Here is a 26,380-nt window from a genome sequence, read left to right on the forward strand (position 1 = left end):
GTGATATTTTGGTCGCAATTGATTGTAGTAGATGACCAGCCTTCGGTCAAAGAGAAATAAGCATGGAACAAAGAGGTCGATGAAGTTTATACATGAATATGGTGCTTTCACACAAGAGGGAATTTTGACCTTGGCATACCTTACGTAAGTAATAATTTTATTTTTATGTTCTTGCACTTGGTGATCTTAAGTATGACTCATTCCTCGAGTGACGTTCGTAGAGAGTGATTTAGCCAAGCGAGGATTAGCGTATAACAGGGCTATGCAAGAACTACGGTATTCATTTTAGCACAACAAGATAAGACGCGAAGAATATACCAAAACGCGGTTATCATCAATCTGTTCCATCTAATTGTTTTAGAATCATGAGTAAGGTAGCAAATCCGATGATGAGGATGTAGCTGGTCGCAAACAAGAAGTATAAATGGAAATAAAGTGATGTACCAGTCGATGGAAGCGTTACTTTGAGGGTGTTGGCGCAAGAAGAATTATGTTGAAGAGTAACGGTTGGTCGAATTCATAGTGATCCGGTTTAATCGGAGCGTTCTCCACAGTCGTCAAGCCTGCCGTATGCGAATAAGAATGGTTCACTAAAATCTATGTACGAAATTGAGTGTGTAATTAGTCGAACATGTATGAAGCCAACTTTGAAGGGTTGAACTAAGGCGTGTGTATTAGGAACATCAAGTATGTCACCAAAAGGTTTCATTACAAGGACACGAAAATACTTTCGAAATGATATGGTCATAAAATAATACACAACCATCCTCAGAGTACAAGAAGTGATCACTACGTATCAAAAGAAGAGTTTATCAGGTTATTTTTAAACTAGAGCACAATGTTATAGGAGTTTATGCGTAGACAATCGAGGATGTAGTGTGACCATGATAATGGAATGGAATGATAGGTTTATCTATATCAAGAACAGTAACTAACTGTCACCTTAAACGGTAAGCGTCGGCCAAGGCAAGGGCTAGGGGATAGACTAGCTTAGAGAGGAAAACTGTTATGTAACAGCAATTCTAGCAATACAAGGAGTAAGATTATTGTTTATTTCATCATGTTTATCCGGGAGTTGATTAACTTATACCTCCGTCCTCCGTTGTCCCTCATGGTTCTATATAAGAGAAGGGAACAATCTTAAGGGTCGAAATGAGGTAAAAGTCGAGTATCACATTGAAATCTACAAACTACCAAGTTTACACACAATAGGGCAGAACCCTTCTCACGCTCATTAAGCCTCACTGGGATTTGCATGCACCTCGCGTTATTATTATGTGTGCACCCATAATAATAAGGCGATTTGCATGCTTATCTCAGTGCCTCTTAACTTGCGCTAAAAGGTTCCCCACATTCCAATAGCAGCAAAAGGTTTCACAGGATCAAGAATCACAATAGTCAAAGGGTTGTGTCACACTAACAGTTCACATAATAGGGGTTGGTAATATAAGGGCTCATGCAGTTGTGCCAAGTGTGCATTCACGGGTAATGTTATACATAAGTGTACACTAGATATACTACGCAATAGTAAATGAGAACGAACCTTGCAGTCTGGAGCTGAGTGTCATGGTCGATTTCGGTACTGTTCGGTTATAGTCTGGTTTTATGAAAACGTTTTAAAACCAAGTTCACTATAACCAGTGGCTCTGATACCAAACTGTCACACCCCCAAAATACCACCTAGGGAGTGTCCCTGTCAGGCGTGTGACAAACCAATAACAAGCCACTAATCATATTGAACCAATCATAATGTTGAATAAAAGCATCAATTAACCTAGAAAGTACTGTCAATAAGTTTAAGAGAAAATCAACATGTTCAGCGGAAGCAAATAAAAGAAAACATAATTAACTGTTTCAGTTTAAATGTGTGAAATCAATAAACCCATTATTCGTATCCAATCAGCACGACCCATGACCACTCCAGCTACTTCAGACAGCAAGTTCCAAATCCATATAACCTACCAACCTGCGAGCATGCAACAAATGTATCAGACAACGCTGGTGAGTTCATAGTTTTACGAAAACGTTGTTTACCAAGTATGTAGTTAATCCATTGAAGTTAATTCCCGAAGTAATGTTGAAAACAATGTTGATAATAACCCGAATACAAGACGGCTTCTGATTATTTTGCCCTTTCTCCAATGCTCCTATCAAAGCATTGGTCATGACTAGGTCATTAGTTCAACACCCGTTCTCCCAGATACGGGGTGAGGTTGCCAAACCTAAGTAGCGCTACTAACTAATACCATGTTACCTTCCTGGTAACCAAACAACACGGAGGGACTTGAAAGGTGATAGGAAGAGTATATTATCCAACATTCCCGTTTTAACCCAAAAGACTTGTCCCTCCCAGGAATACCCACTGACTGTCCCAACCACCGGGACGCATGCTCAAGAAAGATGAACTCACCCTGATTTGCTCGGTAAGACTAGTTACTTGTTTCCAATTAATCAGTCAAAGCCTATTGTGATTCATGTATACATAATCAGTGTACATCCAGATAGTCCGCGTATAAATCATGATCGCACCATGCATTCTAGCAACAAATACCCCATAACACTTCACAGTTAATCGAGCTCACATAAATCCACAGTTTACATGTATGTTATGTAACATTGTCTAACAGTTAATGTACTGGGTGTAACATTAGATACCAGAGTCTTATTTACACAATCATTCACTATTACTCATGCAGTTGATATATAAACTTATTAACCTACTGTTCATGCGAAAATCTCACACATAAACATTATCATCGATTCACATTATAAAAGTATCAGATTTGTTAATACAACCATAACTTACATCAAAACTCCAATTTAATAAACATATACTTATATCCAAACATACAGTTAATCATGAGGGCATCAAATACCCCACTATCATTTCTAGTCAAGGATTACAAGCTGTATATTATTAAAATGGTACATCAAGCATACATTTAGATCCATATAAACAATTTTTGGAATACTTGTAAAACCCATCATCACCACACTAGACGACAAATAGCAGGATTTTAAATCAAATAAATGTGATAGCAAACATATGTCTTATATATCATCATTCCATTTATCAAATATATACACATGTATTCAAAAGGAACTCCACCATTAAACAACAATTTATTGAATACATCATGCACAACCATGGCTACTAGTAATTCCATGATTCATAATTAGTCACATGCTAACAAATTATCAGCCAATGCCACGTACTCAATTCATATGCCATACCTACACAGTCAATTCTGCAAACCTATGCACACATTCACATGTACATAATGCACATGCATGATACAGACTTCAACACTTTCACTTAGGACAATAATCATTCACCTAGTCTATGCATATCATTCAAGATTTATAACAAGTATTAATACCCTAACTAACAAGCATGCCTTCGGCCGAACGTGTCAAGACAACAACTCAAGGTAACATATTACACTAATTCGATTAATTCACAACAGATCATATAAGCAATTATAAACAAACATAGTCGCTAATCGAATCGCTCACATATGCGCGCAATCTTATTAAGCATATCCACACGCAACAAGATCAAATAGTTAAGGATTAAACGAACATGAATTTACTAACCAGAAATCAATTACTGGAATGATGCTTCGAAGGAAGGGGGGGTCTGCTGTCACGAATCAGGGGAGCTTAGGGTTTGGGTTTGAATGTGTTTGTGTTAACAATCTACGTAACTACTTGTGCAAGTAAATATCCTACAATGACCGGCCCTAAAACAAAACCATTGATCCATCTGGGCTACACCCGGCCCACCATGACTTTGGTGTTTAAGTAATAGAAATCCAACTAATCGGCCCACTATGGCCTTGATTGGATTTATGGTCCATATTTACGGTTGAAAAAGAAAAATATGGCAGCATGTATGTTTTGGATTGGATGCCATTTATCTAAATGGGTTTACACCCTACAATCATGTGATGAGGGATCACAAAGTCAACAACTAATAAAAGAAAAACTCACATCATCATCACGTTGATTTTGGTGGGGGGGATCTTGGACTTTGTGAAACACATATTATCATCAGATTTCGAGACATTAATTGTGGCAGCAACTCACGTGCACTTCTAGGTGGGAGGTTTTTGTTTTAGAAGCCAACACACATCACGTGTGGACTTCTTGACCCGCGGCCCACAATGCAATCAGTTATCACATACATTTAGGGTTAACACAAAACATTTAACGTTTCTAATTCAAGCAATGCACAATGAAGCAATATAATGAGGATTTAGAATCGCTAATACAAACGACACTAATCTTGAAAGTTCGGGTTGTCACACCCACCATTAACCCCCTCTCGCCCCGGTGGCTAGTCATCGTTCATGCTCTTCACCGCACACCAAAAAGGAGCCGACGACGTTTCCCGGCTCGCCAAAACAACTACCCAACTCACTCCCCGCTTGGCGCCCCTAACACCCTTATATTTATGTACGTGTCGATACACTACTAGAAAAATTAAAATTTCTGACACCATTTTCCGTAGGAAATGCATCACAACTTGCGATTTTCTACGAATTTGTGACGAAATGCGTATGTAGGAAAACCACTCGTAGGAAACTGGTTTCTTATGCATTTTCTACGCATTTTCCTACCCATTTCTGACAGAAAAGGGCTGTCACAAATTGCTACACATTTTCTACGCATTTTCCTACCCATTTAACGGAAGTTAATTTTTAATTTTTGCTACACAATTGTCACGAAATTTAATTTTCTACGAATTTGTGACGAAATGCATATGTAGTTAAACCACTCGTAGGAAACTGGTTTCTTTACGCATTTTCTACGCATTTTGCTACCCATTTAACGGAAGTTAATTTTTTATTTTTGCTACACAATTGTCACGAAATTTAATGTTTTTTCTAGTTTTATTCTATTTATAAAACATCCGAGAGATCAGATACAAAAGCAAATAAAACTAAAAACTATAAAATTTCAATAACATTAATCATAATTTATACAAATTTACAAACAAAAAATGTATAAAATCTACTAACATAAAGAAAATAAAATTACATATTCCTTTAACAAATTCAATAACATTAACCCACACCCATCTCATTTTTCAGCTCTGAAGAATCGAAACCAACATCGAACACCTTCCGAGCAACTCAGCAACTCAACATCAGCAACCGACACAACATCAGCAACTCAAGTGGTGAGAAAAGAATTCCAACGCAGATAAAACATGGATCCGTATGAACTTGTTGTTCCAGATTCGTATATAACTTCCATATCTGTTGATTAACTGTTTGTTGATTTGTATGAAAATGATGCAGATCCATAATTACACACCCCAGCCTTGATTCGTACGAATCAACAACACATCCAGTGATGTGAGGGGATCAACGGTTATGGACAAAATGCATCAATAGCCAAAATTAACTGGAACAATAAAATGTATACCGAAAACGAGATGACGTGCTCTAGTTTATGCTTTCCGACGAACTGAACCACCACCACCGTCGGCGTCACTACTGTTGGCAACCATCTTATACGCCATCGTCGACTGAAACACCACCATCTGTTTGGCCAAGACTAGTTGAAATCGAGATGGATTATTGCCAGGATTTAGTGATATACCCGCCGCTGCCGCCTTGCTTATACGCCATCGTCGACCACCACCGCGGTCGGAGCCTCGTCATCATCCAATCATCATCGTCACATCACCGGCGTGGTTGTCGGAGAGCGGCCGGCTAACAACGACGATTACCAACTTCTCCGGCACCGGCTGGCATGTCGAAGTAAAAGGATGATCGAGAGAGAAGGGGGCAGGGGGGTTTGTGGTGTGCTATGTTCAAAGTAAAAGGAATTTAGGGTTAAACTAAAGCTTTTGATTCTAGAGTATTTTTAACCGTTAGATTGATTATTAGGTGAACCATGGACCATAGGATGGTGATCCATGTGAAGTTGAAGTAATGCTTTTGATTGGCTCAATTATGTGTAAGTAAACCTTTTTGTTTTCTTTTTTTTTTTCATTTTGTAATCTTTTATTGTTAGTTTTTTTAAAATGTTTTGTATAGCTTTACTATAAAAAGTTTTTTTTTTTTTTCTAAAAGTTGTTTTTTTTTAGGAAAGTGTTTTTTTTTTGGTAGAAATTGCTATCCTAAGGAACTGAGAGTTTTTTCCCATTATAGTGTGGATGGAAAAAGTATTTACCATAAATATGTGTACACATAAAAAATACTAGTTATTCTAAAATTTCTGAATCGTTCTAAAAAAATTCAATTAATAGGTGATTCTATAATTATATTTATACCTTCTTAAAGTTGTATTAAATACAAAAAATATTATTTTATTAACCAATGATGCAAGGATTAAATTTGAACCAAACTCTTTCATGGTAGTTAAATTCTTACTAAAAAAATAAAGAAAAACTTCTACTAGAAAAGTGTTTATTTTTTAATCACCATTTAAATCGTATATTTTTTTATTTATTTATTCAGCTTCTACCAGAAAAGTATTCATCTTTTATTTACAAGTTAAATCGTATATTTTTTATATGTTTACTAGATTATTAGACCCGTGTACGACACGGATTTAAGGATATAAATTTATAAATTATTTAAATTTATATTCTCTTCAAAAATTTACATAAGTGAATATGTTACCATAGATGACGCAATAATTGCTCATGTGTAAAAACCGATTATTTTAGAAACACACCAACTTTACTTAGAAATTGTTCTATACTTTTATTTATTGTCATGGCAAAACATTAAGCGAGAGAAAATATCTTCTTTTCAATTTAAATGGAATCCTTCTATTTCACGGTATTAAACGAAATTTAGGGATAAATGTTCAAGTGTCAGTATTAGTTCTGGATAATATAAGGGTCTCAATAACCTGGTCACCCAGTGATAGGACCTGTAGTCGAGTTCCACTACATAAACCATTCTTTTGATCAATATTTTTTGATAACGTCACTGGAACACTGAACTTTGGTAATTACCAATGATTTGGCAAGCCTAAAAATATAACTCCATTTAGGACATCCGGTGAGTATAGACTTGTATCGAAATTATTAATATGGTGGATAGTAATGATTGAAAGGGCATTAAGAAATGCATGGTAATAATAAAATATGGTAATAATAAAACTAGTTAAATATTTAAATATGGTAATAAATTTTCTATCACAAATGCGTAGCAAGTTGCTCAGATTTAAGTTAATTGTGGTTCTTTGAAAATGGGTATGCTCAGATTTTATATATATATATATATATATATATATATATATATATATAGGAGAAGGATCCGTTAGGAACCACCCTTTATTGAGAGAACTGCGAGAACCAATGTGAACACAACCAAAAAAACCTAAAAATAGCTAAAAACACAAAAGAAAATTAACATTTTTTATAAAAAGATTGCTACTTTTAGTAGAAAAAAAATAATAATTTAAAAAAAAATTGGCTACTAAAAGTAGCGATTTTAATGTAAAAAAAAATTGTGTGTTTTTTTTATTTTTTTAGGTTTTTTGGGGGTTTAGTTTTTAGCATTTTAGCTTTGGAGGGGGGGTAGGTTTTTGAGGGGTGGGGGAGGGGGTTTAGGTTTGGGGGGGGGGGGGTAGGTTTTTTTAGTTATTTTAGGTTATGTTCACATTGTTTCTCGCGATTCTCGCAATAAAAGTGGTTCCCACACCCCCCCCCCCCAAAAAAAAAAAAAAAAAAAAAAAAAAAAACCCTAATCCCCTCCCCCCAAGCTAAATGCTAAAAACTAAAACTCTCAAAAAACCTAACCCTCCCCCCCTCCCCCACCTCCCCCCCCCCCCAAAAAAAAAAAAAAACCCAAACCCCCCCCCCCCCCCCCCTAAGCTAAAATGATAAAAACTAAACCCCAAAAAACCTTAAAAAAATTAGAAAAAAAATCAAAAAACACACAAAAAATTTTATTTTTTTTAATATGTTTTAAGTTAAAATCGCTACTTTCAATAGCCAAATTTTTTTTTTAAACTTAAAAAAATGGCTACTAAAAGTAGCGATTTTTTTTATAAAAAATATTGAAAAAACAATTGTGTGTTTTTTTAGCTATTTTTAGGTATTTTTGGTTGTGTTCACATTGGTTCTCGCGGTTCTCGCAATAAAAGGTGGTTCCTCACGGATCCTTGTCCTATATATATATATATAAATATATATATATATATATATATATATATATATATATATATATATATATATATATATATAGAAAAAGTATATTGTACATTACTGCTTAACATACTTTACGTACAACAACGTGCGTGATTTGTTCTATAACATGCGTGATTAATGTTTTCAATATGCGTGATTATTATGTTTCAACATGCGTGATTTTGGATTTTTGAGTTATAACGTGCGTGATTTTAAAATGGACGTGCGTAATTACATGTCGTACGTGATGTACGTTAAGCTGTAATGTACGTTAACCTTCCTATATATATATATATATATATACACACACATAATCTGAGCATACCCATTTTCAAAGAACCGTAATTAACTTAAATTTATATCGAGACGTGTGTGTGTATATATATAGGGGGTCGCTAAAATGAAAATCACCCCCCGTTGTAAGAACAGAGAGAACCACTTTCCAACCATTAGATCTTTAAGATGGATGGATGAGATTAAAAGTGATTAAAACTAATATTAAATACTTTTTGTCTTATTATGTTTTTTATATTTTAATGTAAAAGGTTAGTTTAGTAAATTTCCTTTTTTTATCTTTTTGTCTGTATTATTTTTTTATTACTTTTTTTGTATTATAATATTACTTGTTTTTTTAAACCAGAATTTTTTATTAAAAACCATCTTAGATCCAGATTTTTAAACAAAAATATTTTTTTGCACGCCGTTTTTAAGCCCGGATTTTTCAAACACCGTTTTCTTACGCCAGGTTTTATGCGTCATTTTTTTAACGCGCCGTTTTTACGCCCCGCTTTTACGCGCCGTTTTTTACGCCCCGCTTTTACGCGCCATTTTGTACGCCCTGTTTTTACACGCCGTTTTTGCGACCGGTTTTTTACACGCCGTTTTTTATGCCCGGTTTTACGCGTCGTTTTTCACGTCCCGTTTTTGCGCCCCGTATTGACGCCCCTTATTTATCCGTCGTTTTATCACCCGGTTTTTGTACAAGCCATTTTTATGCCCCGTTGTTATGCGCTGATTTTTTTACAAGAAAAAAAAAATTTTTGTCAGGATTTTTTTACAAAAAACGTTTTTACGAGCCGGTTTTTTACGCCCCGTTTTTTACTCCACTTTTTACGCCCCCGTATTCACGCCCCGTATTTAAGCGACGTTTTTTGACCTGGTTTTTTTACGAGCTGTTTTTTACGCCCCGCTTTTTTACGCCCCGCTTTTTTCACCCCGTATTTACGTGACACACACGTTTTTTAATTTTTTTACGGTTTTGAACTTTCATTTTACAAAAAAAAAAATCCAATTTTTTTTACAAAAACTTTTTAACAAAAAACAAAAATTTATACGACATTTTTTTTTATGGTTTTACCCTTTTTTTACAAAAAATAAAATTATACACACACTTTTTTTAACTTTTTTACGTTTTTTTTACGAAAACGTTTTTTACGGTTTTAAACTTTTTTTTACAAAAATATTTTTTCGAATTTATTTTTTCATTAAAACTTTTTTTACAAAAGACAAAAATTTATACGAGAGTAAACTGCCATTTTGGTTCCTGTGGTTTGGCCAGTTTTGCCATTTTAATCCAAATCTCAAACTTTTTAAATCTGGGTCTCTGTGGTTTGCATTTTGTTGCCATTTTAGTCCAAAACTCAAAATCTCTCATTTTTGACTGTTTGAAGTCCCCTTTTTTGTCTTCATCTGCAGGGGTAGTTTGGTCATTTAATTTTCATTAAATCAATTCATTTATTAAAAATCTCATATAATATAAATACCCCTCTATATGGCAGGCAATTACATCATCATCGTCTTCAACCTCTCTAACCCTAACCAGAGAAGAGATCACACCAAAAAAAACCCTAACCACAGGAGATCGAAGAACGACAATGGTGGTTTGCACTTGTGGAGCCTCAACGTCACTGAGAACCTCATGGACAACACAAAACCCAGGTCGTCGTTTTCACCGGTGCAACAAACCATCAAGCTGTGGATTCGTTGCTTGGGCTGAGCCACCGAAGATTGAGAACCCGGCTGTGATGATTCCTGCACTGTTGGACACCATCAAGCGGCATGAAGAGAATGCAAGACAGATGTTTGCTCGGAACATGAAGCTTGAAGAAGAAGCTAAAAAATTGGCACAGGAGAAGAAGATGCTTAAAGTTATCTTAGGTTTCAGTTTTTTGTTGTTCATGTTTTACTATGCTAAGTCTGGTTAGGGTTTGACTTATGTTTGGATTTTGTAACTTTGGTCTGGACTATCGACCTGCTAATATGGTTGTTTTGTAAGTTTGTAATGGAAAGTTTGGGGCTTTTTGTAATGAATCATCTAATGTGTTGTGCATCTAATCTGTGTTGTGCATCTAATGTCTTTTGACAATGTGCCAAAATGTGCCGACATGTGCATCTAACGTGTTGTGCATCTAATGTCTTTTGACAATGTGCCGAAATGTGCCGACATGTGCATCTAATGTCTTATGACACCAAATGTGCAGTATACCAAATGTGCAACAAATTTGCACAAAATGTGCAGCCAAACAGTTTACCAAATCTGTACCAAACACTTTAACATATCTGAGCCAAATGTGCTGCCAAATGTGAACCAAATGTGTACAAAATATGCAGCCAAATACTAAATAACAGTTTAACAAAAGAAATGTGCAGCCAAACACCAAATATGCAGCAGTTAACATACCAAAACAGATCTACAAAGTGCAGTCTTTAACATTACATAAGTACCAAACATACTAAACATACATAAACACTTTGATGAACATAATGTACCAAAACATAAGTACCAAATGTAACGACTCTCACTAAAATTAAATACTTAGTATGTTAATTATCCAATAAGGAAACCCTAATTAAGACACCCAAGTAATTTTGCATAAACCCTAAAATTTCCGGAACAATTGGAATTAGGATCAGGGGCCCCTAAAACTCAAGGGGGGTAAACCCTAATTGATAATTATCCTTCGAATTCGTTGTCTAAATTAGAATTTTCATTGTACGTCAAGTCAGCAAAGCTACCCAGGTGACAAGCCTACCCTAGGCAAGGTGGACCTGCCCCGCGACACGCGACAGGTGTCGTGGATTCTTCCGCGACTCGCGGGCGGCTCAAATTTTGGGTATATATGCAGGGGCTTGGGGCCTGAATTATTTGCTCAGTTCGACGGTCTAAAACGTCGTCCTACTCTTTGTATCTCCGTTTCTTTCTATCAACGCCCTAAAACCCCGAAACTCTGCTCGTTATTAGGGTAATAACTCTAACCGCTGCTACGATTCAATCTCCGATCGACTGAAACTATCCGACAGGATGTTTAAGTGCTATCCTTTGTCATTAGTCGTGATTCCGACAGGATGTTTAAGTACCACCCGAACTCGGGGAATACTTTGTCATTCGTTGATAATTCCAATGGATGTTTAAGTGATTACACTTTGTCATTCGTTGTGAGGGTTTTATCTCGTGATTATTGTTAAAGTTGAATTGAGTTAATACACTAATACGAGTTCCATTGTATCTAGAAATTAGAACTCGTAAGCAACGAGCTGCTAGAGTACTTAATAGCTAAGTAAACTTAATAGTTAAATAAACTTAGCAGCTAAGTTAGCTGAGTAGATTAATTAATCTATTAATTAAGTTAAGTATGATTAATTAATCAAGATTAATTAAGTTAATCAAAATTAATTAAGATTAATTAAGCTAAGCAAGATTAATTAAGCTAAGTAAGTTATTTAGTTAAATGGATAAGCAAACTTAATAGTTAAGAAAACTTAATAGTTAAGAAAACTTAATAGTTAAGGAAACTTAATAGTTAAGGAAACTTAATGGTTAAGGAAACTTCCTAGCTAAGGAATAAATCTACCTATAAATAGGAAGCTTAGGATTCATTTTCCTTTGTTCATTTCTTCTATTCTTCTCTCTATACGTTGGTGTTCTAACCAATAATCACCAAAGCGATGTCCTGTCCGATCGATTCAGGAACCATCTAACGAATGCCGAAGTATTGTGCTTTGTGAATTTCGTTAAACGGAATCCAAAGTACTATACTTTGTGAGTTCATTAAATGGATACCAAAGTACTGTCTGAATAAGACTATACTTTGTGAAATTCGTTAAGGTTCGAATCTCGTGACTACCGTTAAGGTTTGATTTGGGTTTTACACAAATACGTATTCCAAAGTATACTCCCAACTACACACTTACAATCAAACAAACTATTAAATCATCAGAAGATCCAGAATAATAAAGTGCATGCTTAATTATCGGAAGAAGTAGAATCAAGAATCTTGTTAACTCAATCCTGCATGCTTATAAAGTGAGTCATTCTCTTTTTATCAACTGTTTTACAAAACTCCAAGTTATTTTCAAAGTTATAATTACAGGGATTAAGTCTTTGTAATAACCAAGTTACAGCCGGTATGTGGGGTTTTGTATACATTACTTGATAATCTTCACCATTGGGGCAGCCAATGGGTGATATGACCATAATCACAGACACCATTGGACAATGAGAGGGCCAATGGGTCGAGTGATAAAGTACCATGGGTAGTTGGTTTGATATCAGAAACATTGTAATCGCTCTTAATACTGTAAATTATAACAAATGTGTCGTTTTCAGTAAACTGAATGATTCACTCAGTATTTCCCGCTGACAAAACCTTTTTAAAACGCGTTTCAGGTAATTACAGTAGATTGGAATAAGAATTGGATCCGGCACTGAAAGACTTCAAGAAGTGGCTTATTGTATTAATTAAATCAAATTAAGAATTATTATTTTTATTAAAAGCTACCTTTGTAAAAATGGAATTTATTCCATCTATTTAAATAAAATCCGGTGTTTCTAAACTCTGATATTTTTCCTAACTCACGGTCCTGATGAAATTTCCGCTGCAATATTTTTCAAAATAATCACCGGTACCACTGGACTGCTCGCGACTCCCGATTCCGTCCAGGGTGGGTCGGGGGTCGTGACACCAAACAACCATTAACATTAAAAGTTAAGCAGTTTGACATGAACTAATGTACCAAAACAGTTTGACACAAACTGTAAACATCACAGTTTGAAACAAACTGCAAAAATGTCAACTGTAGTCCATCTAAGCATGTGCTTGAACATTCAACCTAAGCCTGTGGCCCCCCCTGACCTTGTGCCCCTTCCTGACCTTGTGCCCCTGCCTGTGCTTCTGCCCCTTTCCTTCTAGACTTGCCACAAGTTCTTTTGTTATGCCCCACACCCTTGCAGATTTTACATGTCACTGATCCTCCCTTCCTTGTCAACTTACCAGTTGCAGGGATCATGTTGCTGACATTCTGAACAGATTCTGCAACTTTAGCCTTCTTTTTTTCCTTTGAAGCTGCAACTTTAGCCTCTGCAATCTCCTGTGCAGACTTCTTTCGTTTCTTTTTTGGTCTCCCAATTTGGACATGATACTTTGTTGGGATCAAAGTGGTTGGGCATGCAGATTTAGGCCACAAATCACTGCCATTAACTGGTTCTAAATTATGCTTGTAAATCTCAACCCAAGACTCAACCCAATACACTGTATGTACCCATTTTTCAGGAACTCCATCACCTTTACCATGCAATCCCATGTTCCAGATACATGCCACTGCATGTCTACATGGGATGCCTGTTGGATCCCATCTCCTACAAGAGCATGTTCTTTCATCTAATACCACAACTCTCTGGTCTTGGTGGTCATTGAAGTGTGTGCTAACCTGAAACTTTGTTCCTCCAGTCCAGATTACAGTGTATTCTGCAGCCTCAGTCTTTGAAGTTTGAAGCACAGCAGTAGCAGCTGGTGTTAATGGGCCTTGGCACTTGCCAATCTTGTTATTCACCCCAACAATCTTCTTCATAAGGTACTCTCTGATATACTCAAGGCAGGTTATTATAGGCTTATCCCTACCTTGTATCAATTGCCAATTGAATACCTCACAGATGTTATTCAGCAAAATATCACACCAAGTTACAGCCGGTATGTGGGGTTTTGTATACATTACTTGATAATCTTCACCATTGGGGCAACCAATGGGTGATATAACCATAATCACAGACACCATTGGACAATGAGAGGGCCAATGGGTCGAGTGATAAAGTACCATGGGTAGTTGGTTTGATATCAGAAACATTGTAATCGCTCTTAATACTGTAAATTATAACAAATGTGTCGTTTTCAGTAAACTGAATGATTCACTCAGTATTTCCCGCTGACAAAACCTTTTTAAAACGCGTTTCAGGTAATTAAAGTAGATTGGAGTAAGAATTGGATCCGGCACTGAAAGACTTCAAGAAGTGGCTTATTGTATTAATTAAATCAAATTAAGAATTATTATTTTTATTAAAAGCTACCTTTGTAAAAATGGAATTTATTCCATCTATTTAAATAAAATCCGGTGTTTCTAAACTCTGATATTTTTCCTAACTCACGGTCCTGATGAAATTTCCGCTGCAATATTTTTCAAAATAATCACCGGTACCACTGGACTGCTCGCGACTCCCGATTCCGTCCAGGGTGGGTCGGGGGTCGTGATAGTAAAGGTGGTATCAGAGCCACTGCTTTAAGCCTATAAGTGTTGTGATAATAATACTTAAGCTTAAATAAAAGAGTTAGGAAATTACTATTAACTGGTAGCACATTTAGTAATATTTAGACTTAAACATAAGAAAAGATGCCTTAGTATAAGCTAAGCCACTTGTTTAAAGCGATTAGGTGTTATAATAATACCTAAGTTTAAACGGAAAGTTAGAAACTTAATATTATCTGATAGCACTCCGAATGATATTTAGACTCGAACTTAAGAATTTTTCCTTAATATAAGCTTCAAGATAAAATTACTTATATAAGTATAAATAAGTATAATGTAATGGATATTGGTATTCCATAAATAATGACGATTAGCAGGCAATAGCATTTAATTGCTATTTTTGTTTATTGATATTACTTGGTTTAGAATAAAGATATGTTATGGAAATACAAATTTCCTTGATTCTGGATAAAAGCCCTGATAAAAGAGGCACTTTTAAAATCTTGAAAAAAAATATTATTTATGGGAAATAGAAAATTTTCTCCGGCAAAACTGGGTATAGAGTAGCAGACTCTCCAACTTGTCCGGATATACTGAGATTACCTCTCCGGCGCGAACCGGATAAGACGGGGTACATAGTATGTCAAACAAGTGACAAAATTTCCCTAAATAGTATCATGAGCTGATATCTGACCTATTTTGGAAATAAGAATATGTTAAATACATTAACCTTATGAAAGGTATGTATATTACAGCATGTGAAATATATGATTATATAGATATGTATATCTATAAGAAATTCCAAAAGTCAATTAAGAATAAAGCACAAACAGCTGTGTCAATAATAAATCTAAATTTCTTTATCAGGAATCTCTTTTCCGATATCAAACATTATTTCGCTTGATCATTTGTCTCGTAACTCGTGCGACAAAATAATACTGGAAACCCATTAAGTAGGACACCATCAAATGTATAAGAATTTCCAATGCGTTACTATAAACTATTAACGCAAGTAAGAAGCATATAAAGTTGTGTTAATGCACAAGAAAACACATGAAACTTAAAATTGTACGTCCACAAGACGTCAAAGTTTATCACACACGACTTCCAAGGCAAGACCATTTGAAAAATATAAATTTGGGCACGATGATACCAATACTAATTCCGTCAGTAAAAGAACTCCTAATCAAAAAGCGGTACTTTGCCACATGATCTTACAAACGATCAAAATATCGCTGAGGTACATTGGAACAATATTTCACAACCATCGGTACACAGTCTAATTATAGTCATAATTATTGGCACTACAAAATAAGTCATATACCTTTGCAAATCCCCTATTTCATTTCATTTCATTCGACATTCCTTGGTAATGTCACTTAACAAAGGTTATCACACGAAATTCCAGATAAAGTTCTTATATTCCTTTCGTTGCAATTCTGACTTCTGCCTATAAATAAGTTGACTTTCGTGTTTCTACTTCTTTTAATGGTCATCATACCATGAGGATTTCTTTCATAGTAGCAAATATTGATCCATTTCATTTTTTTTTTTGGTAAATCCACACGCTACACATGCACTGTTTGTTGCGCATGTGGTTCATTTGAATTATGAAGACCATAGGAGGGCATCATTCCAATTTGTTGTTTTATCAAAAGTTCAAATATCATTTCGCTATACTTGATCTTTTTATTGTAAACCGCGTTTTTACAAAGCGATGACTCTTTAATATCGAATCAATGAATTTCTTGAAAAACTTGATTTTCTTTTAAAAGGTATACATGGTTTCTGTTGTGATCATGTCCAAACTTCCTTACTAAAACTCATTTTATTCAAACCAAGTTAACTTGCTCGCAATACGTATTCAATTCAAAGTCCCATATGATATTTTCAGGCCATCATATTTGAAATAATCCCAACAAGCACTTCGATTCTCTTGAACTATAACATGCTATCTTGGCCTTCGACTTCACCAAATTATTTCTTTGATCACTATCACCTTGTGGTGACGTTTTCACAAATTTGAAGATTGTGCTAATCTCATTTAAATTTATATTTAGTTATTTATTATTTATTTTTGGTAGTTAATATTAGTTTTATTATTAGTTATAATATATTAATAATAGTAGTATTAGTATTATTAGGTACTAGGGTTATTGTCAAGGGCAAATATTGGATAGCCTAGCCTTAGTTAGGCATGGACTGATCAACCATGCTTAAACATGGCAGCACTAACCAATATCCAACCATGATAATAACTATTTAATGTATATAAATTAAGTCATCATACTTATTTAGTAAATTTCAATTATATATAAAAAAAGTATTTTTATATTATATATAGAACTATATATACTTTGTACTGTAAAGAGAAGACATATTTTCATAAAACAATTAAAGGGACGAATAAAATTATCTAAATAATTGTCTAAGTATTCATGAACAAGACATATTATAAATAAATGTTCCTCTTGATTAATATTTCAGAACTATTAAATACTTATAGAAATATTCTTTTATAATATATATATATATATATATATTAAAATATCAAATGTTATTTACGCAAGCCAATATTTAAATATGCTTGATATTAAAATAAACATTTATTATTTTACTTTTATGATTTAAAATACCCTATTATAAAATCTTATAGTTAAACATACTTGATTTTAAAAAATGATAATCGTGAGTTCTAGGATATTGGGTAAACCTATTTATAAAACATATATCATTATTTTGTCAAAATTACCACGGGTTTTGATATTTTAAACCTATCTATATTTATTTATTATTCTACTTTATGATAACATAAAAAGAAAAGGTATTTGCTAAATCAAAATATCACCTATCTTTAATCAAACATTTTGATTAAAATCATCTGAATACAATTATGTATTAAGACAAAAATACACTAACTTTATTGTCTTTTTCGTGTATTCTTACAAATCACCCATCTCAGCACATTGATTTTCTCATATCATAATTCAATATTTGACAAATCATTTTCATGTTTTCATTTCATTTTGAACCTGTCAATCTTAAGTCTTCCTTAGGTACCAATCAAGGTAAGTTTTCTTCTGACAAAGAATTTTATTAAAAGTTCTTCACATTCATTTTAAATATCTATTGATCATATATCTTTTGGCTTGAACATAATCACCTTGGAAACTATATCATTTCATCGGAATGTCTCATCTTTTGAAATATCTAGACTCGCTTCCTTGAAACTCTCTGTTAATTTCGAAAACGGTAAAGTTCTTTCAATCATAACAATACCTTGCAGTATCTATATACATTTGTAGCCTGTGCTAATAATAAACCCTATTCATACGTCATTCGTTTGATTTGTCATATTCTTGCTACAATTATGTACTCAAATTACGATACACTAAACTCTATTGTCCAGTACCATTTAAGTAAACGATATTGATTTTCGGATAATCATTAACAAATCATTTTCCATACTTCCATTCACAAATAGATATTTATCAATTCGGAATCTCCCTCAATTGATCAAAGTAAGTTCATTTCGGATATTGAATCCAATTGTTTCTATAAATCATTTTTATTTTCAAAATTCATACCCCTCAAATATCTTTTGATTCCATCCCACGATACATTGTTTCTATTAATTAAAAAAAAAGTAATGTAACCCCAAGAAAATATCATAGTCCAAATCTCGAGGACGAGATTTTATTAAGGTGGGGAGGATGTAACGACTCTCACTAAAATTAAATACTTAGTATGTTAATTATCCAATAAGGAAACCCTAATTAAGACACCCAAGTAATTTTGCATAAACCCTAAAATTTCCAGAACAATTGGAATTAGGATCAGGGCCCCTAAAACTCAAGGGGGTAAACCCTAATTGATAATTATCCTTCGAATTCGTTGTCTAAATTAGAATTTTCATTGTACGTCAACTCAGCAGGCTACCCAGGTGACAAGCCTAACCTAGGCTAGGTGGACCTGCTCCGCGACACGCGACAGGTGTCGTGGATTCTTCCGCGACTCGCGGGCGGCTCAAATTTTGGGTATAAATGCAGGGGCTTGGGGCCTGAATTATTTGCTCAGTTCGACGGTCTAAAACGTCGTCCTACTCTTTGTATCTCTGTTTCTTTCTATCAACGCCCTAAAACCCCGAAACTCTGCTCGTTATTAGGGTAATAACTCTAATCGTTGCTACGATTCAATCTCCGATCGACTGAAACTATCCGACAGGATGTTTAAGTGCTATCCTTTGTCATTAGTCGTGATTCCGACAGGATGTTTAAGTACCACCCGAACTCGGGGAATACTTTGTCATTCGTTGATAATTCCAATGGATGTTTAAGTGATTACACTTTGTCATTCGTTGTGAGGGTTTTATCTCGTGATTATTGTTAAAGTTGAATTGAGTTAATACACTAATACGAGTTCCATTGTATCTAGAAATTAGAACTCGTAAGCAACGAGCTGCTAGAGTACTTAATAGCTAAGTAAACTTAATAGTTAAATAAACTTAGCAGCTAAGTTAGCTGAGTAGATTAATTAATCTATTAATTAAGTTAAGTATGATTAATTAATCAAGATTAATTAAGTTAATCAAAATTAATTAAGATTAATTAAGCTAAGCAAGATTAATTAAGCTAAGTAAGTTATTTAGTTAAATGGATAAGCAAACTTAATAGTTAAGGAAACTTAATAGTTAAGAAAACTTAGTAGTTAAGGAAACTTAATAGTTAAGGAAACTTAATGGTTAAGGAAACTTCCTAGCTAAGGAATAAATCTACCTATAAATAGGAAGCTTAGGATTCATTTTCCTTTGTTCATTTCTTCTATTCTTCTCTCTATACGTTGGTGTTCTAACCAATAATCACCAAAGCGATGTCCTGTCCGATCGATTCAGGAACCATCTAACGAATGCCGAAGTATTGTGCTTTGTGAATTTCGTTAAACGGAATCCAAAGTACTATACTTTGTGAGTTCATTAAATGGATACCAAAGTACTGTCTGAATAAGACTATACTTTGTGAAATTCGTTAAGGTTCGAATCTCGTGACTACCGTTAAGGTTTGATTTGGGTTTTACACAAATACGTATTCCATTCTGTTAAACTATGTGTTTAACTACCAAGAATACTCCCAACTACACACTTACAATCAAACAAACTATTAAATCATCAGAAGATCCAGAATAATAAAGTGCATGCTTAATTATCGGAAGAAGTAGAATCAAGAATCTTATTAACTCAATCCTGCATGCTTATAAAGTGAGTCATTCTCTTTTTATCAACTGTTTTACAAAACTCCAAGTTATTTTCAATGTTATAATTACAGGGATTAAGTCTTTGTAATAACCAAGTTACAACAGGTATGTGGGGTTTTGTATACATTACTTGATAATCTTCACCATTGGGGCAGCCAATGGGTGATATGACCATAATCACAGACACCATTGGACAATGAGAGGGCCAATGGGTCGAGTGATAAAGTACCATGGGTAGTTGGTTTGATATCAGAAACGTTGTAATCGCTCTTAATACTGTAAATTATAACAAATGTGTCGTTTTCAGTAAACTGAATGATTCACTCAGTATTTCCCGCTGACAAAACCTTTTTAAAACGCGTTTCAGGTAATTATAGTAGATTGGAGTAAGAATTGGATCCGGTACTGAAAGACTTCAAGAAGTGGCTTATTGTATTAATTAAATCAAATTAAGAATTATTATTTTTATTAAAAGCTACCTTTGTAAAAATGGAATTTATTCCATCTATTTAAATAAAATCCGGTGTTTCTAAACTCTGATATTTTTCCTAACTCACGGTCCTGATGAAATTTCCGCTGCAATATTTTTCAAAATAATCACCGGTACCACTGGACTGCTCGCGACTCCTGATTCTGTCCAGGGTGGGTCGGGGGTCGTGACACCAAACAACCATTAACATTAAAAGTTAAGCAGTTTGACATGAACTAATGTACCAAAACAGTTTGACACAAACTGTAAACATCACAGTTTGAAATAAACTGCAAAAATGTCAACTGTAGTCAACTGTAGTCCATCTAAGCATGTGCTTGAACATTCAACCTAAGCCTGTGGCCCCCCTGACCTTGTGCCCCTTCCTGACCTTGTGCCCCTGCCTGTGCTTCTGCCCCTTTCCTTCTAGACTTGCCACAAGTTCTTTTGTTATGCCCCACACCCTTGCAGATTTTACATGTCACTGATCCTCCCTTCCTTGTCAACTTACCAGTTGCAGGGATCATGTTGCTGACATTCTGAACAGATTCTGCAACTTTAGCCTTCTTTTTTTCCTTTGAAGCTGCAACTTTAGCCTCTGCAATCTCCTGTGCAGACTTCTTTCGTTTCTTTTTTGGTCTCCCAATTTGGACATGATACTTTGTTGGGATCAAAGTGGTTGGGCATGCAGATTTAGGCCACAAATCACTGCCATTAACTGGTTCTACATTATGCTTGTAAATCTCAACCCAAGACTCAACCCAATACACTGGATGTACCCATTTTTCAGGAACTCCATCACCTTTACCATGCAATCCCATGTTCCAGATACATGCCACTGCATGTCTACATGGGATGCCTGTTAGATCCCATCTCCTACAAGAGCATGTTCTTTCATCTAATACCACAACTCTCTGGTCTTGGTGGTCATTGAAGTGTGTGCTAACCTGAAACTTTATTCCTCCAGTCCAGATTACAGTGTATTCTGCAGCCTCAGTCTTTGCAGTTTGAAGCACAGCAGTAGCAGCTGGTGTTAATGGGCCTTTGCACTTGCCAATCTTGTTATTCACCACAACAATCTTCTTCATAAGGTACTCTCTGATATACTCAAGGCAGGTTATTATAGGCTTGTCCCTACCTTGTATCAATTGCCAATTGAATACCTCACAGATGTTATTCAGCAAAATATCACACCTAGCCCTGCCTGAATATGTTCAATTCAATTAATTAACATGATCAAAATAAGTCAACTGAAAACAATTCAACTGTGCACAATCTAACATCTCTGGTGTTCAGACATACATGTTCTTTGTTTAGGATTTTCACAACCCAAGAGCCTGCCTTTTTAACTTTAGAGACATAAAGCATCCAAGGGCAAGTGGGTGGTGTATTCTTTTTAGGGTTAGGCCCATCTTGTGAGGGCCCAGTTGCATTTTGGGTATTTCCAGATTTACCCTTAAATGCAGTTGGTTGAGAGGGTCCTCCAGCATTTATTTCACAACTACTCAGTTTTGGATTCCCACCCATACATATGACACGGAATCTGGTGTTGTCATTCCTTGTAATATAGAGTTGTCTCCGAGTTTCAATTGCATGATTCTTGACCAACATCTTAATACTACCTTTATCAGGAAATGACTGGCCAAGATAAAAGGGACATTCACCAGATGTTTTAGACCTTCTTTTGTCTTTCCTAACACTCCTACAAGCTCTTTGAAGAGCTATGTCACCATCTGAATCAGTTAAACTTTCAAAGCCATCTAAATCCACCTGATCATCATCCTCATCTACATCAACTTGTTGTTCATATTATTCACTAATTTCAGCATCTACTTCAGCATAATACTCTTTCATATCAACACTATAATCTTCCACAACATTATCTTTATCAATGATGTAATCTGGATCTTCATCATCCTCATCCTGACCCACCTTATCCTTCCTATTCTGAGCCTTTACACTTTTCCTATGAAATGACTTAACACGTTTGCTAGGGGTGGTCTCTACACCTTCTGCCTTTTCACCCTCACCTGCACTACCTTCACAGGATCCTTCATAACTACCATCATCACTCTGCCATTCACTATCTTCATCCTGATCACTATCCTCGCTGTCTTCATCTTGCTGATCACTACCCTCATAACTTCCCTCATCACTAAGGTCTATGTATTCAGGTTCCTTTTCAACATCCTTTTTTGAAAACCTGCTAACATGTTGAATATACACCTCTAGCACCTTGTTTTTTTCAACATAACTAATCAATCTCAATACATCCCTATCAGTGCCTAGAGACCTTAAACCTAACATTAAATCTACCCCTGGAACCCTAAAATGGTAAACCACAACATCCTCTTCTGAATAACCAAATGCTAACAACATATCATTCATCACTATGATTGAAAACATATCAGAATTCACATTATAAACGTAGTCTACCTTACCCTCGACGTATTGAAAATCATCCTCGTCAGTGAAATCACCACCATGGTTCACTTTCAGGGTGAATAAATCGGGATGATTTGCTATAGAATAAGAAAATAACGTTCAATCAGAAACATGGGTTTTCAAATCCAGCTTATCAACTACAAATACGTACCGTATTTTACTTCTGGATCAAAATGGACGCCTTCTTTTCGAACACAACAGCTAAAATCATCCCCATCGTCGTCCATCGGAATCGCCTTGGCAAGAATGAAGATCGTCGGCGATGATTATTAGGAGAGGGGAAGATGAACTGAGATGAGAATAGGGTTGAAGATGATGATGTAATGTGTGTGCGATTAATAAGGGGTATTTATATTATGTGGGTTTTTTAATAAATAAATTGATTTAATGAAAATTAAATGACCAAACTACCCCTGCAGATAAAGACAAAAAAGGGGGTTTAAAACAGTAAAAAATGAGGGATTTTGAGTTTTGGACTAAAAAGGCAACAAAATGCAAACCACAGGGACCCAGATTTAAAAAGTTTGAGATTTGGAGTAAAATGGCAAAAATGGCCAAACCATAGGGACCAAAATGGCAGTTTACTCTTTATACGAAGACTTTTTTTTCGGTTTTAACCTTTTTTACAAAAATCTTTTTTTGCATTTACGAAAACGTTTTTTACGGTTTTAAAATTTTTTTAACAAAAACTTTTTTACAATTTTTTTTACAAAAACTTTTTTATAAAGTGATAAAAAAAGGAGAGAGAAATGTGAAGAGAGAGAAATTGAAGAGAGAGAAATTGAAAAAACTTTGAAAAGTGACTTTAATGAAAAGAGAGAAGATTTGATTGTTTTGATTAAATGACTATATTACCCTTTTGGTGTCATTATCTGATTGGTGGAGAGTGGTTCTCACGGTTCTTACAACTGAGGGTGGTTTTTATTTTAGCGGCCTCATATATATATATATTTGCTTTTTTGTACGTTTTCAGGTTTTCAGTTAATCTACGTTTTGGCATAAGATTTGTCTTATAACAAGTCAGATCAAATAAAATATGCTAGCTGCCGCCCAGCGTCGGCGACGCTGCTACCAGCAGCCCTGTTTCTTAGTTTTTCTTCGATTACGGACCCTACAGACCCATTCCCAAGCCCTGTTAAACTTCCATAATGTACCACAACCCTACTAAATAGTTTTATGAGTTACAAGTGAGTATCGAACTCGTTTTTAAGCTCTCGAAATGTACTCCAAACTCATTAAAGAGTGTTTATGAAGTGTGTTAAAAAGAGGGCGTGTACGTAAGTATGTGTGGGAACGAAATAAGTATGTAAGCGTGTGTGTGTATGGATTTACTTAGGTGCTGTTTGTTTTTTCAGATGTAAAATGTCTGCAGTCTGCGGACCACATCTGCAGACATCTGCAGCTGAAGAGGTGGACCAAACCTCTGCAGTCTGCACGAAGAAGACTGTTTGTTTTTTAACTTCTGCAAGCTGCGAAAATAAACTGAAATATAAATACAAAAACGTAATCAAAACATAAGCAGAGTAGCATCAAAGAGTGTGATGTCGATGAAAGTAGATTCATACTTATATATTTACCGTGACATATAAAATCCAGGAAACAAAGGTCTATGTGGCAATGGCAATGCTAACACCTGTAAATTTAACAAAAATTGAAGAGCATTTAACTATTATCATAACAATTGATCATATGAATTACAACTATAACTCCATAAGACAACAGTATCCGAAGCATTTAACTATTATCATAACAATTTATCACTGAATTTGTTTTTGTATTTGATTAAATCGTGGTTTACCAATATTTAATGCTTAGTAAATTTAAATACTATATGACGTTTAAAGAGGAATCAAAGCCTAAAAATGGTGATAAACAGGAATCAAAGCATAAAAATGATGGTTCGGCTTCAAAAACAGAAACTACAGTTACCGACGGATATAACTATCACTATTGTTCCGTTGAAGAAGGTTACGTAACCTCCTCCGTTTCGACGTATTACCAGTCGATTTGCTCATTTTACACCGTTCCGGCGACTCTTCCTTCAGTTTCCAGATGCAATACGTTCCCGGCGTAACTCCGGCGAGGTTATCAGCCTCCGACGATGTCGTACATGACGCCGATTCTCTCTCCTCTCTAAAAAGCTTCCCGAGCAGTTGCCGTACAGGTTATCAGCCTCCGACGACGGCGGCGACGTGGTGGTGGCGGAGGAGATGTGGAGGTGACGGCTGGGAGGAGGAAGGGTGGAGGAGAAGAAGATGTTAGGGTTGAGGATTTGTGTTATGAAATGGCAGAGAAGAGGAGAGAAGAGGAGAAGAGGCTTGAAGAGGGGAATCCACATCTGCCCCAAGAAGAGGTCTCGCAGACCTTTTTTTAATGAAATGTCTTCGAGAAAACAAACACACTGCAAACTTGAACGTCTGCGCGTGGTCTGCGTGGAGCAGATATAAGAGGTTCTGAAGAGCTTTTCACAAAAAACAAACACCCCCTTACATTTTAGTGATGGAACCCATAGGTAAACATGAACATAAATGAGTATGCACGTATGTTTATATGTATGAGGGTTATATGTATGGATGGTTGCGACTAATATATATATATATATATATAGTGTGAGGTTCATTGGGGAACACTAAAAAAGTGGGGAACAGTGGGGAACCGACTCTAACGAACTCCGATTGGACTCATTCCAGCGGCGTTGGAACCGGTTCGTCGAACCCTAACTAGGATCTTTTAACCCTAAACCCTAAATCATAACCCCTAAACCCTAAATATATTAGGGTTTGGCTTTTAGGGTTTAGCTTTAGGGTTTAGCCTTAGGGTTTAGCTTTAGGGTTTAGCTTTAGGTTTAGCCTTTAGGGTTTAGCTTTTAGGGTTTATAGTTTAGATTTTACGGTTTAGCTAAGGTTTTAGCCTTATTTTTTAGCTTTAGGGTTTAGAGTTTAGGAGTTATGATTTAGGGTTTAGGGTTAAGAGATCTTAGTTAGGGTTCGATGAGCCGATTCCAATGCCGTTGGAATGAGTCAAATCGGAGTTTGTTTGAGTCGGTTCCCCGCTGTTCCCCACTTTTTTAGTGTTCCCCAATGAACCTTCCATATATATATATATATATACACATATATATATATATCTATAGGGGACCGCTAAAATAGAAACCATCCTCAGTTGCGAGAACCACTCTCCACCAATCAGAATTTGCCACTTGTGCACTATTATTTTATATTCTAAGGGGTATTTTGGTCATTTGATCCAAAATGTCTTGTCCGTCTCTCTGTCTCTGTCTTTTTTAAATACTGCAGACCCAAATCACTTTACCCCAAACCCAAAAAATTGAACATCTCTCATCTATCTCTCTTGAAACCCTTCTCCGGCGACGACTCCGGCCACACACATTTATCTTCCTCACAAGTCTGAGAGAGAATCGGAGGGGAGTGCCGGAGAGAGAGAGAGAGGCCCGTGGTTTTCAGTCATCATCATCAATGGTAGGCGATGACAAAGTGGTTGTGATGCACTCCGACCACCGTCTCCTCCGCCACCGTCAACGG

General features: G+C 35.6%; 1 pseudogene; it reads right to left on the reverse strand.

Annotated features, from left to right (window-relative positions):
• Positions 1-26,380, reverse strand: part of LOC110876291 — a 40,654-nt pseudogene that overhangs the window by 8,019 nt on the left and 6,255 nt on the right.

Source organism: Helianthus annuus, chromosome 9 (assembly GCF_002127325.2).
Source record: "Helianthus annuus cultivar XRQ/B chromosome 9, HanXRQr2.0-SUNRISE, whole genome shotgun sequence".
Taxonomy (NCBI): domain Eukaryota; kingdom Viridiplantae; phylum Streptophyta; class Magnoliopsida; order Asterales; family Asteraceae; genus Helianthus; species Helianthus annuus.